At 39.9% G+C, this 13681-nt stretch overlaps 1 protein-coding gene across 2 annotated transcripts in view; it reads right to left on the reverse strand.

The window, feature by feature from the left end:
* The window catches only part of lg16h14orf180 (linkage group 16 C14orf180 homolog), a 94472-nt gene extending 81880 nt beyond the window's left edge, over positions 1-12592 (reverse strand). Inside the window, exons 1-3 of one of the 2 annotated variants that reach the window (XM_044047637.1) lie at positions 12196-12592; positions 11925-11990; positions 11079-11196 (exon numbers count right to left, since the gene is read on the reverse strand). The gene's annotated coding sequence lies outside the window, so the exon portion shown is untranslated. The remainder of the gene's footprint in view (positions 1-11078; positions 11197-11924; positions 11991-12195) is intronic. The other variant, XM_044047639.1, reaches the window with a different exon arrangement.
* Between the last annotated feature and the right edge of the window lie 1089 nt (positions 12593-13681).

Consider the following 13681-nt stretch of genomic DNA (forward strand, 5'->3'; position numbering starts at 1 on the left):
TCTTTATCAGCGGCGTCATATGTTTCTGTGTGATGCTTCTCCAAGAACGGGGTCTCAGCGGGGAGCGGGGGATTAGAGACGGATTCCTCTGACATCTCTGGAAAACACACTAAACAGCCAGCTGTCTCCACTGGCGGAGACTGCAGCCCATTCAGAACCAAAGCAGGCCGCCGAACCAGCTGCACAGTAATGAGCCTATTAAAATGGAGATCTATAGGCACAGATACAGTAGAGGAGCAATGCGACAACCAACTATGTTCATATCGTATCAGGCTTTGGCAACATGAAAACAGATTTGTGAGGAAGACCTTTTCTTCTTTTCACCTGGAGACAAAGGTCACATTGTCCATCCAGGTCATTGTTCAGCTATGTGCAGCATGACAGGGACATGCTTTTCAGGGCAGAGTGAGGCAAAACACTTAGATTACAATGTGGTTTGTAAACAAAGACAATCTGAGGGGAAGATTCAGATGTCAACCTTAGGAATATAATGGGATTTTTTGCATTATTCATATACAGTCAATGTTTTAGCCATCTTAGAGTATGGGCATTTGAGTCTAATCTTAGTCAAATCTTTTTTAGTTTGTTTCAGTCAAATAAATAATATAGTCTTGGCCAGTTTTTTTTAAATGAACACTACATCATAGGAATATGATGTAAAATAGCCTGATAGTAAGTCACACTGTCAGGCTTCTTGCTTTGGTGGACAAACGGTTACAAAAAGGGAGTATTCATTTTACAAAGAGATAAAAAAGAAACCTGAAACTAGCTTAATGAAAGTTGACGGTTGCAAATAGCAATTATATTCATTATGGAATGATCCAAAAGACAAATGAGATGGCTCAATCCCTTGTATAATAAAAACTCAAGACAGATTAATCAAGCCTGTAAATCAATTAATCAATAACCTATTTGAACACCGCTTCACTGTTTATACCATCTGAACCTCTTTTACAAATATAAATATATCCAGGAAGCGTACCATTAAAAAAAGAAAGAAAAAAAAGAATGATCAACCGCCACCATGACACCATTAACTCCTGCAGAGGAGACCATCCCTCTCCGTGAGGAATTGCTGGCCGTCTGCACATCACTTACAGAGGAGACATCAGTCTCTGGTATAACAATGCTGAATCACCGGCTGTATCAACTGCCTGGATCGACAAAATTAAGCTCCTAAATTTCCCTAACAGCGTCTGATGAGTGATGAATCTCCTCCCCCCTCTCTCTGACTCCCGGGCCATCTCATCCTTTACCAAAGACATGTAGATTGTCTTGAGACGGTTCTCCGTTAGTAGGTCAAATCGGTTTATATGTAGGAAAGAAGCGTGCGAGACTACTGAGAATTATGAAATTGAAACATTTGTCACCAAGTGTAAGACAGTACAAATGATCCATCTTTATGAACGTCTCTTTGGTGACGCAGGTGAAAAGAATGTGCAATATGGTTTCAGTGATCTGAATAAATGGAATCACTTCAACCTGCAGCTGTTCCCATTTGAGGAAACTAGATTGGAGTGCGTTGCACTAAATTTGAAAGTGCAAATTATCACAATGCATATATTAAAGAGCCACTTTTTTACTAATTTCCAGAGATAAATGTGTTATTTGATCATGAGACAGTGGAATTGAATTGACAGTGGGACTGAATATCCGGAATAAAATTGACGAAAAGTCGACGGCACAGTCACTTCCTTCAAAATACATAATATAAATAATACATAATATAAATAATAAAAATTTGGTCAAATTAAACAAACAGACACAGCAGCATCATAATAATTGTAAGTTTATCCTTCATTTGACCAGGTGAAAAATGGGCGAAACAGCCCTTTAAGTAGTGGTATTTAATAAATTAAATATAGGAAGTGTGGAGGAAATTTGTGCTTCTCAACCACTTACTTCAAAAATGATTGGACTTTTCCAAAATGGCAGCACGGGGGTAGACAAGATCGTTTTTAATGAGCATCATACCAAAACACGGAGATGACAAGAGACAAATTTGCTGAGCTTCATTTTCTTAAGCACTGATCTCCTTTTGCGTTGGCTGGAATTTGAGTGAGGCGGTAAAAGAACACTAATGATGAACATTTAACACATGACCTGCAGATACGAGCCAGTTTCTGTTTGACTTGCGAAAACTGGATGAAAAAGTTTCATTCTAGATCACCTCAATCAATACCCTCATTAAGCCCTAATCAATTGTCCATTAACAAGCGGTTTCTCAGCAAATCTCCAGCCAAAGATCTGTGTCTCAGAGTGGTTATATGGAGCAAAGTGCACACACTGTGAAACCATTAGTCAATTTTCCTGAGATCCAAAGTAGCATAGTGCACGTTAGTATTATGATAGGGCATATTCATTTTGATTGTTAAAGGTCATCATGTCATTTTTCTGTCTCAAACAACCACGTCAATCATACCATGAATATTTAATGACCTCAAGAAGACGTCTGAAATGGACCGAAAGCACAGACGTCTTGATATTGTCTCTCTTACTTTCTCCAAATGACGTACTAAAGCAGCATGAACAAAGACTTTTCCTAAGCGCGCAACATAATCATTCATCTTGCTGCCAAACCACCTCCTAATATTCATTTCAGTCGACGGAGCTCTGCAGTTATTTACATTTTCTTTTGTAGACTTTTCCAAATGTATAAAAAATAAAGTTCTACAAACCCAGCTACCTTGAATTGGTTGTCTAAGTCAAGCTGAGAGATTACAGCAAACATTAATAACAAAGGAGGGCGATCCTTTTTTTCTTTTTACAAGATGAATTACATGCTTCCACCAGCCCATACAGTAACTGTGGTGTCAAAGAACAATGTAGCAACACACGTACACACATGTAAATACACACACAGCCATACATACGTACTGGGCGCCTAATCTCCATGCAGACGACGTGCACACAAATTGAACAGAGAGAGAGAGTTTTAACCATGGACGCACTCTTTCACTCACGGTGCACGCGTGTGTGGGTGCAACGATAAACGAGGTAAGGGGGATTAAAATGTCCCAAACATTCAGGCGCTTTAATTGAAACCTCCCCAGGGAGACCGCGCGGGGGAGGAGGGGGCGGGAATGCTGTCAGGGGAGCGACCGCTGGAGACCCTCGTAAGGTGGATCCATTCCCTCATCAGCTCTCAATAGGAGATGATGAATAGTGTGACATCAGTATCCTGGAGGGGACAGGTGTGTCCACTGGGACACTATGGGAGTGCTATGTGGCCTTCGTGTCAAAGATGGAGCATGGGGGGTTGGGGGTCCAGTGTGGATCAACAATTGTGATACAATCAATCAAAATATTAAAAGGTTTTCTCTTTTTTTTGGACAGGCCAATCTGACAAAAAGGAAAAAAAAGAAAGTAAGAAAGTTTCCATTTCAATTAAGATATATAGAATATATTACATTTCCAAATATATTGATTAATGGAAATAATAGTTGAGGCTTTATAAATCAAATGTCAGTTTAACGTAACCATGGGCAAAGCGAGGATAAACCACTCTCCGTTATCTTTTATATCGATGGACACTTTTGGTTGGCTTTTTTTTTAGCATATATACTAGCTGTTCTTTATTTTTCTCTACTCGAAACCCACGGATGTCATACAGATATATAATGGCCGCTTTTATATCATTATGCAAGGGAATAAAGTATTATAGGAAGTTCTGGAGCTACAAAAGACTAAAGTTCAACATTGATTTTAGACCATTATTTTGGTTATTTTGCCTGCAACACCTGTTTCATTGGAACGGTTACACTTGTGTAACCACAGATCTGCGTGAACAGACTATCCCTCAACCATCATTGATCAACCAGTTATAAGAATTACCTTAAATTACTGTCCGACTGACAATGCAACCAAAACAGCAGCCAAGTAACGCATTTTCAGAAGAAAATGATCATATTAAATGTGTTTATTGTGGTCATTTGTTGTATTGGATTTTATTATTTTCTTTTATCCTTTTTCAGTGCATGGAGTTTTGGTCTTAAATAAAAAGGCATTAGTTTTAAATCCCACCACAGAGACCAGTTGAGTATCCGGTCCTGTGTGCATGCCATCCCTGTTATAATGGAGCACTGAACAATGTGAGTGACATTGCTGACTGATGACGTTTTGTCAAATCAATGACATGTGACCAAGTGCTGTGATAATGTTGTTAGCCGCATCATTTTCTCCAGTTCTTGCTTGAGTTGATGATTGATAGGAGGTGGTGGCCATTTTGTCCAAGGTCAAGAAATGAGTGCACCCCAAGATATTAGCAAAAAAAAGAGAGGAAAAGACTATTGAGCAGTTAAACTGGCTGACACATCACTCTTAAAAGGGCCCTTCAATCTAATATATTTCATCATTACAACATCTTCAAGATCACAACAGATGTACACTGAGTTATTAAATCTGACACTGATGCAATCAGTGGATGCATTCAATAGTAACCGGTGCAAAGCAGGGGAACAATGTGGCCAAGGGCCTTGGAAAGAAAGCCACGAATGGTTTCACGATTCTATCCAATGCTGAATATGGAACTGCGCTGAGAAAAATGCAGCTTTGGCGCGTCCATCATGCTGAGCATACCGCAAATTGCAGGAGGTTCTGACGTCGAATGGCATAACTACCTTCATGCTCACAGTGTAAATTATGGCTTCTGTTTGATGTCTTCATGAGTTGTTTGGAAGTCTGGAAATGATTTTTAAACACTAAATTCAAAAGACTTAAGCTGAAAAATGCAGGCAGGTTCTTATTGCTTTGTTTTCCACATGGCTTTGGGTGGTGTGATAATGCGGGTGCTGAACTCCTGTCAGTCTTATTTCACACTAAACTCACTAGCGTGCAATCCTGCTTGGATATTTACTTAGCTTAACTAAGAATATTAATTAGCTGAGGAAATACAATTTTCTGTTTAACAGATTAGAAATGCTTACTTGATTCTCAATTAGCCGCTTAAATAAAGCTGTATGCATTTGTCTGTGTGAAGCCCAGTTTTGCTTCAAAGCTAATACCCAGTATGCAAATTCTGTTGAATGTGGCAGCGCGGGGTAATTCAACAGGAGACCGAAAACAAATCGGCCTGGTGTTAAGTTCCTTTGATCAACAGAGAGGAAAAGCACGGTGGTCATTTTCAAAAAGAAACTTTGACAAACCGTGACTGCAGCATGAGGAAATCTGGTTTTCCATGGGGAGATCTTAAGCCAAACTACTGTATTAATATCACTTAAACAAATGAAGGATTTCAAATGAAGGACTTCATGACAACGTCACTACACAAAATCATGTTAAGAGTTGTTACAATAAAATCATTTTCAGGGTTGCATCCGTGATCAAAATAGTTGGTGCGTTTTCTGTTTGACAGGTTGTTTTTTATTTTTGGTACAATGAGATGAAGGTTGGAGTAGAGGAAAATCACTTCTGCTCTTAACCATCTGGTGGCACTCTTCCAGCTGTTAAAGACCCTGGAGTGCACTACATATACTATAGTCCCACAGTGTGGCCAAAAGCTGCTGCACCCACCAAACAAAGGCTTTTGTAAAGGGGATTCGATTGAGTTTATATTTATAGTAACAAAATAACAATCAGATAAAGCGTCTAGATGTACTGTTGCCGCCGGCCTTTCTTTGTCAAACAATGCCGAGTTTGCATTGTGAAGTTCAAATGCAAACAAATCCAAAGATGTATAATCTGTGACAGATGATCATTAATGTGATGCATCATCGAATGACTATCAGTGAGTAAGAGGAGAGCAAATTATAATTCATAAAGCATAATTGGTGAGTTGGGTCATTTGAACGACTTAGATATTACAATCACTTTCGCTCAAATAATGTCTTTTTTATGACAATCATTAGAATATGAACACTATTATTTTTTCCTAATGTGGTAAAAGATAAACATTGAGAGTATAAAATCTTCCATTATACTAGCCACATTGATGGGGCAATATTTTTGCACTGGCGCTAATTCAGCGCATATGGCAGCCGTCCTTTGTGTGACACGATTATTTAACAGCAGTGCGACGTGCGCCTCACAAGCCGACGTCTTCCGCAGAATCAGAATGGCCCTTGTTGTGAAAGGACTTAAGTCAAGCCCCTCTTCTTCCACGAGTGGCAGTGGCCCCCTCGCTCCACGCCCACTGTTGACTGGGCTCAGCCCCTCCTATACACTCCTCCTCAGTCCTAATGAGCCTTCTCCTGGGGCACGGCTTTACCCCCGCCAGGGGTAAAGAGGCCATCATGTTGCTCATCTAAAGACGACACATAGCCATGACTTCCCCCCTAATTGCATGCCTGTGTTGGCTCATTTGTTTTCATCATTAAAAATTCACCCCCATTTTTTCCCCTTCCCCACTGATAGACCGCCTGTAAGCAATTTGGGGGAGCAGATCGTTTCTACTGGCTTGGGAGGGCTTTGAGGCCCCTTCCTCTGATGTATAGAAACGCCCACAGACACACAAGGACTTGAAAAAGTACAATAAAAATATTAAACACATAAACACTCATCATTATGCATGCACTCACTCAAACACACACACAAAGTAAAAACCCCTTGGGATTGTTTGCGTCTGTGGCAAATTTTTCAAAGTAGTAAACATCAAACCCAGACTGACTGTGACCCATAGGAGAGCAGACCTTTAGCTGGCACATTAAATATTGATGCGGTAAAGTTATGCAGATTGTTTATTGACTTGCTTCACGGAAGATATGGGGGGGAGGTGGAAAAAAAAAAAAAAAAAATTAAATAAATCACGCCTGGTCAAGTCAATCCTAGAGTAATTAGTTTGATTTCTGAATACAATTTAAATGGACTTCCTCTTCGTGACAGTTGGGTTATAATTCCAGTAACAAACAAGCACTTGAGAAAATAAAAATATTGTGCCTTGCTTAAATGCTCCTCTGGAGTGCACATCCCCATGACTGTAGACACAATTAGTCTGTAATATCTCAATCACACACAATTACAGCTGATTCAGTGTAAACACGGCCCCCTCCCCCCTCTGTTACTTGACTTGGCTGTGACATTTGCCAGGTGGTGTTTGCCTTCACCATGCTTACGTTATTATTAGGCTAATGCCCTAGTAGCATCCTGTTTCTCATTTAAGGTAATTAACACAGATGCACTGTTCCCTTTCAACAGTGTCTGCCCATATAGTTTCCACAGATTGCGTGCGATCTAATTATAGCAACATTTTCAACTTTCCGCAAGGTTTTTACTTTGCAAGTTTAAAAAAAAAATGGCCTATAATTGTAGTTTTCCAATTTTAGAGGGAAAGTTTTCAGACCAAATCATAAAAGAGAAACTAGTAAGTAAGAAAGTAAGCAGCAAACAATGACAAAAGAAAAGCTTGAAAAAGAGAGCTTTGATATAAAAATGATTTGATTTGTCCAATTGTTTTCATAAGATTGATCAATCAATCCGACAGTTGTCCTCTGAATTCAACACAAACACATACAGACTTAAAGTGATAATTTGTCTTTCAATTGACTCCCCATCACAATTTGGCTTATTTATTCATGTTTCATACCACTGTTATGAGTATATAGACACGACTTGTTGTGTGAGGCTCACTTTCAACTTCCTTTACTTAAGTTCTATAAAGGAATGCATGGATGGAAAACATTTAATGTTACATTTAAGAATCTGCAGCCACATGCTGTCTCCTGTTCACAGTGAGCGTTTACGCATCATTATGTCACCATCTACTAAGACATATAGGAGTTGTGATTGCATCATTAACTTTAACCATTCAGGGCATTCACCGTTCTTTAGCAGAGTTATGTTATTTTTCTTTGATTGTCAAGACTATCTCCTAATTGATTACCCATATGTTGCAGCCCCAAGGATTAGTTATACAGTTCTTGACATGCATTTTGAGTACTGTATATGATCAAGAAAATAAGGCTCTTTAGAATCAAACTACATGTTTCAGAGACATGTGTGTGAAGTATAAACAGAACAAAACTATCTTCAGTTGCAAACTATCGTCACAAATAATCCACAAGCGTGTTTCCTTGTCAACTCACTTTGAAGTTAATATCACCTCCTTCGATATAATTTACAGTCAATTGCAATCTCACATCTGCTGCAGATATTATGCACAAGATCCAATTTGCAGTAAAGGTTTACACTGTGCCGCTTCATTATAAATCACTAAAAACACCCATGTGGACCAGCTACTGGCCTGATACTGGCACCTGATATGATCTCAGTGCCTGGCACTACCTGAATTGTCAGCCCATATTACCAAGTGTTATGGCATGTCCCGACCTTCTGTTCATCCAGCCTGCCCAGCATGGTTGTATTACTGGGAAAGTGCCCAAGCCACGCAGGCAGCACCGTGCGGTAAATCCCTCGATGAAACTACAGTGCCAGAGATACACTACCTACAAGGTTGGCACAGTGGAGGAGTAGACATACAGCAGCATGGGTACCAAATTCACTACGATGTTCCTGACTCATTCCAGAGTGTTAGAGCAGTAGATAAATAACGAGATAAAGAGGAAGACAGCTAAACTGTGTTTTTGCCTAAGGTAAGACACCCGTTACTGTCTTGACATGACAGGGAAAAGAGAGATCACAGGAGACGCTCAGGAGAATGGGCTTGTGCTTTGTATGTGCGTGGCAGAGCTCGTACTGCTGATGCAGTTGTTCGTAAACCCCTTTTTTTTTTCCCAAGCGTCTCACACAAACGCACACAGAAATGAGTCAGACGCATGTGAGCACAGACACACACTTTTACTCCTCCAGCAAGTACACCTACACACACACACACAGCAGAGCACCACACACCATCATACGGCTGGATGGGCAAAGGTCCTTTTCACATCTTGCATTGTATGTAAATCAATAGCAGAGAATACACTTGTTTCCCCTCCTATTCCTTTCATTGATACACCAGTGTTTGTATGCATGTCAGCTACTGCATATAAGAGAAAAACAAATTCCTGCTGTCGACACACACACACACACACACACACACACCCTATTCAACAGGAGAAGATAAATCAATACTGGCATCTATGCTGGAGTAAGCAGAAAATAGCATCCATGTTAAGGTAAGACGACACAGCTGATAAAAAAAAAAAAAGCATGATATCTGCAGTATTCAATTCAAAGAAAATTTAATTACAGCCTGTTTTCAAGCTTCATCAGTGCATGAATGGATGTTATGATGGGCATGGGAGTTCTGCTTGAAAGAAACTCTGGAGGAGAGACTCCGGGAGAGCAAGCGTATGTGTGTGTGACTGCATGTATGTGGAGGGGATTAAGGCTTCCAGCCTGATTGACATGCAGTTGCAGTACTGCCTTCTCTGGGTGCAGAAATTGCAGAACCCCTCTGACAAGCAGGTGTCACTCAATCATGTGAGCGCCATTCAAATGCGTTTCTCAAAGCACAGATGCTGCAGAACTAAATAACGATTCTGCCGCTGTTATCCTTCCAAAAATCCACATAAACACGCACCACGATGAACAAAAATTCACTTAATACAGAGCTCATAACCAGCTTGGTAAAACAGCATGCTGCTCTGGCTGACAATGACACTAAATGGAAAGCAAATGAGTCGACATGAAATGATGTGCGTGTGAAAACCTCTTATCAGCATTTCATGCTACCTTGACAGCTTATGCTGCGTTACACTATACACCAGCTGCTGAGCTCTAACGTTGCCGCCGCATTGTGCCTTCAGGGGAGGTTTCCACGAGGTGCTTTCCATTCCCACCCTGCACTAACACACAATATGGTGACACTGAAGGTGTTGAAGTCAGGTTGTGCTATCACGCTGCAGATAATTGTGTGGCCTCGTGTAGAGCCAGCGCACGGGGTTGAAATTCGCCCTGGGCTAGATTCAGCCCACAACATTGTCAAAAGCAAAATGACTGATAGGAGTGAACTCGCCAAGTTTGCTGCCTCAAGGGAACGATATAACCCTTTCTAACAGGTCTACTAAAGAAAAGGTATTTGAGGGATTTCTGAAACCACACAGGTGCTTTAACATGTAGCATAGAGCAGGGAATTTAGTGAAAATAATCTCCTGTGCTTGGACAATAAATCGTGGGGCACAGGTCTGTAATGCAACTCAGTAATGGCTTAGCGTACAGAGAATTTCACAGTGATTTCCATTCAAGATTTTCACTTTTCATTTGAAACAGGTCACAACCAATTCCAGTGAAACGTTGTATGAAAAATGTCTTTCAGCAAACTGCCGTCAGTGCTACCTGGATTGCTAACTGACACCTCTCAAGCTGATCGGACAAGATCTAACACCCTGTGATGTCCTGTAATTCAGTTTGTCATTATCACCCTCCTCTCTCATCGGAGCACAGACTATCAAGTGACACCTGACCCCATGGGTCACTGAGGTTAACGCAAAGCCAAATGACTGAGAAAACTGACAAAGCACAGAGACGAGGCAAAATATCATATCTGAACCTGAGCAAGATCAGCCAGGCAGAGGAAATATTATCATTACAAAGCAAAACATCACTTCACAATGTGACAACCTGCTACTGCTGATACCTGCTGATACAGAGGCTAAGATGTTGAGCTCAAACTTTCAGAACACCAACCCAATAATCCTGCTACAACACTGAAATCTGTAGTGTATATTACTGTGGATAACTGGGCAGTATTTGTATTTTCTAGGCTTTGGATTACAATAAAATGAGTCAAAATAGTCAATAGTGATGTACCTGCAGAAAAGCAGAAAACACTACCTGATATTTTCCCATCCCTTCTTCATTTTCAGATTTCTTTTTTGCAATTGCTTCAGCATTTCAAATAAAATCTTTTTTGATGGGAAAAAAAGATTTGCTGTCTTGTCATGGAGTAACTGCTTTAGTTTATAGTCCCGCCAGTGATTTGTAGTAACATGCTGACACCATTTTATCCATTTAGTTGAAAATTAGAGGAGAGAGCCTTGCAGTTTTATGATCTTATGAAGCGTGTTACAGTTGCATAAGCCAACATGACATTTTCAGCTCACTTAAATTCTTGTGCATGGGTGTTTGTAAACCCTGAGTGCTTAACAAAAATATTAAAACTGCAGTGTGTCATCTCTAAGCCTCTCAGCAACCTGGTTTACCTGTTCCTGCAGCATCTCCATCCTGGACTGAACGGTCTACTATGTCCACAGTCAGTCAGCAAATCAGAGGAGACCGCAGGCCTCAGGCTGAGCACTGGTTCTGTTTTCAGTCAACGCTCTGTGATGAGAGGCCAGTAAAGAGGACAGGACACTCAGAAGCATGTATCACAAAGTTATAAGCCACAGACTGTCTGACACTGACTAACAGGCTGAAGCCTTTTTATGTGCTGTGGTTGGAGGCATTACGAGTTCTTCATCCAATTCTTGAGAACACAATATCTCAGGAACACCTTGGACTCAAGGATGAACGGATTAGATTTTGCTGATCAAAAAAGGTCAAAGATCATTGTCTCCTCACTGAACACGTTTTCGGTCATAACTCAAGAATTCATCCACTTCTTAAAAAATAAGAAGAAAATACTCAAGATGGCCTTGATCAAATGCCTGCACAGCCTTCAGTACAGGTAAATGTGGATTAAAAAAAGGGTTTATAAAAAAAGGGTGCTATTTGACTGGGTACTGGAAACATAAAAGACATCGTTTGATATTTTTCATGTACCATCATGTTTTCATTTACAGTGAAGGCAGAAGATAAACCGTAGGTGTGACTATTAATAGGTGAAAAACACTACAAAATAATAAACCACTGAAAATGATCATCTCTATAAAAAACAGGTATTACAAATCATTTAATAACAATAATAATAACAACGATAATAATAATAATAATGATGATAATAAAAACTAAATCAAAGGGAAATTGACAAACTGGATTACTGCTGTACTGCAATTTTGAAAGTCACCATCTTGATTTTTATATCCACAGAGTTTGTGTGCTGCACTTACGATAGGAGTGATGCCTCTGGATTTTGTTGTAAAGATGTACATCTGTGTCCCCTTGGGTACCTCCATCTATACTACCACACATATAACAGCCACCATACAAACAACATGCAAACCAGTTTAGGGCAGATTCATTTGGAGCACAGAACACAAAAAAAAAAAAAAGACTCCAAAGAATCTGAATAAATATTGCAGGGTTTCAGGGAGGAGGTGCAGTGCAAAAAGAAAAATGCTGAGACACAAAGAAACAGAGCAATTACATGTCATAACACACCATAATGAAGACTGAAGGTGTCCTGCCAGAGTGTAAATCACCGTCTGATCTCCCAGTAGGTGTCAGGTCCAGACATTGTCTCGCCTACTCCACACACACACACACACCGCCTGCACACAAAACACAAACACTGCATAAAACATACAGAGGTGGAATGATAGTATTGAAATTTACCTGTGCTGACATTTAATCAAAACTTCCAGCATTACAGTATGCCAGAGAAGAGAGTGTTAAAGGGGAACACTTCAGTTGTAAGACATCATTCAAAAAGGTTAAAAAAAATAAAATAATTTCACTCATTAACTCTCATGAACTCTCAAAAGAAAAATTGTTGAGAAAACGAGGATATTATTAACTCCAGGTTTGTAATAAAATCATGCAATTTAGCTGAATGACTCACAACGGCACCCTTACATACTGTACACTGATTACTCCTGGTACCCTAACTGATTATTCCTGGTGCCAGTACATATACTGTCTGCTAACACAGATATTATAAAAAAAAGGGCCACAAAACACACAGGAGTGTGTGCTCAACACAACTGTAATAATCCCTTACTGCTACAAATGACAGTTCTGCCTTGCAACAGAAATGTATGCAGCCGTTTATCCTCCATCTGTGGTGACATCTGTTTCATATTGTGCTAGCTAGTGTTTGGCATCAGTAGTTTAAATCTTTTTATCCAAACACACAATGTAAATAAGGGAGGTAATCCATTAGTGAATACAAGCTTTGCTTGGTCGTATTTGCCAATTTAAATGATATGTATTTGAATACTCTAATTAATGCGTGTCTTTCTCACATTTCATTTGTCAGTGTTTGATGGAGGCGCATATCAAAATCACTTTACTAAAAAGGCAGGGCCACTGTGAACCTTGTCCCATCCTCCATCATGTGGTCAGGATCCTGTCAAGTTCAATGATCCCAGTCAAGAGTCAAGCTTAGGGTCTAAGAGGACACGGGGTGTTTTGTAATAATCTCCATCTGTGATCTCATCATAAGGGTCACAGAAGAGACACTTTAGATTTTATTTGATAGCAACAGTGTGGTTTACTATGTGCAGCTTTCACACAACTACTTTCCAGGTACTGATAGATAGATAGATAGATATATCATACAGTCATAAACCTGTCCAACAAGACCACACAACTGCTATAAGGGTGTTTTTTCTGTTATTATGAATACATGTTTTATATGAAATAAACACATTTTTGGGTTTAAGCCACCAACGGCACTATGTACTCAAATATAACACTCAAACTATCTTATTCTCTAATATAGTGGCAGCCCTACATACATTTTGCCTTCAAGCACGCTCCAGATTGAAGAGTAATGGAGCCTATGAAATCAAAAGGGGAGCAAGGCATGCTAAAAGAATAAGAAGCAGGATTCACCACACATCATTTCACACATACTGGACTCAGAGTGTCAGGAGAATGTCACAGGTGTGCACCATTTAAGAAATCTATGCATTTGTATAGGCTC

Source organism: Solea senegalensis, linkage group LG16 (genome assembly GCF_019176455.1).
Source record: "Solea senegalensis isolate Sse05_10M linkage group LG16, IFAPA_SoseM_1, whole genome shotgun sequence".
Taxonomy (NCBI): domain Eukaryota; kingdom Metazoa; phylum Chordata; class Actinopteri; order Pleuronectiformes; family Soleidae; genus Solea; species Solea senegalensis.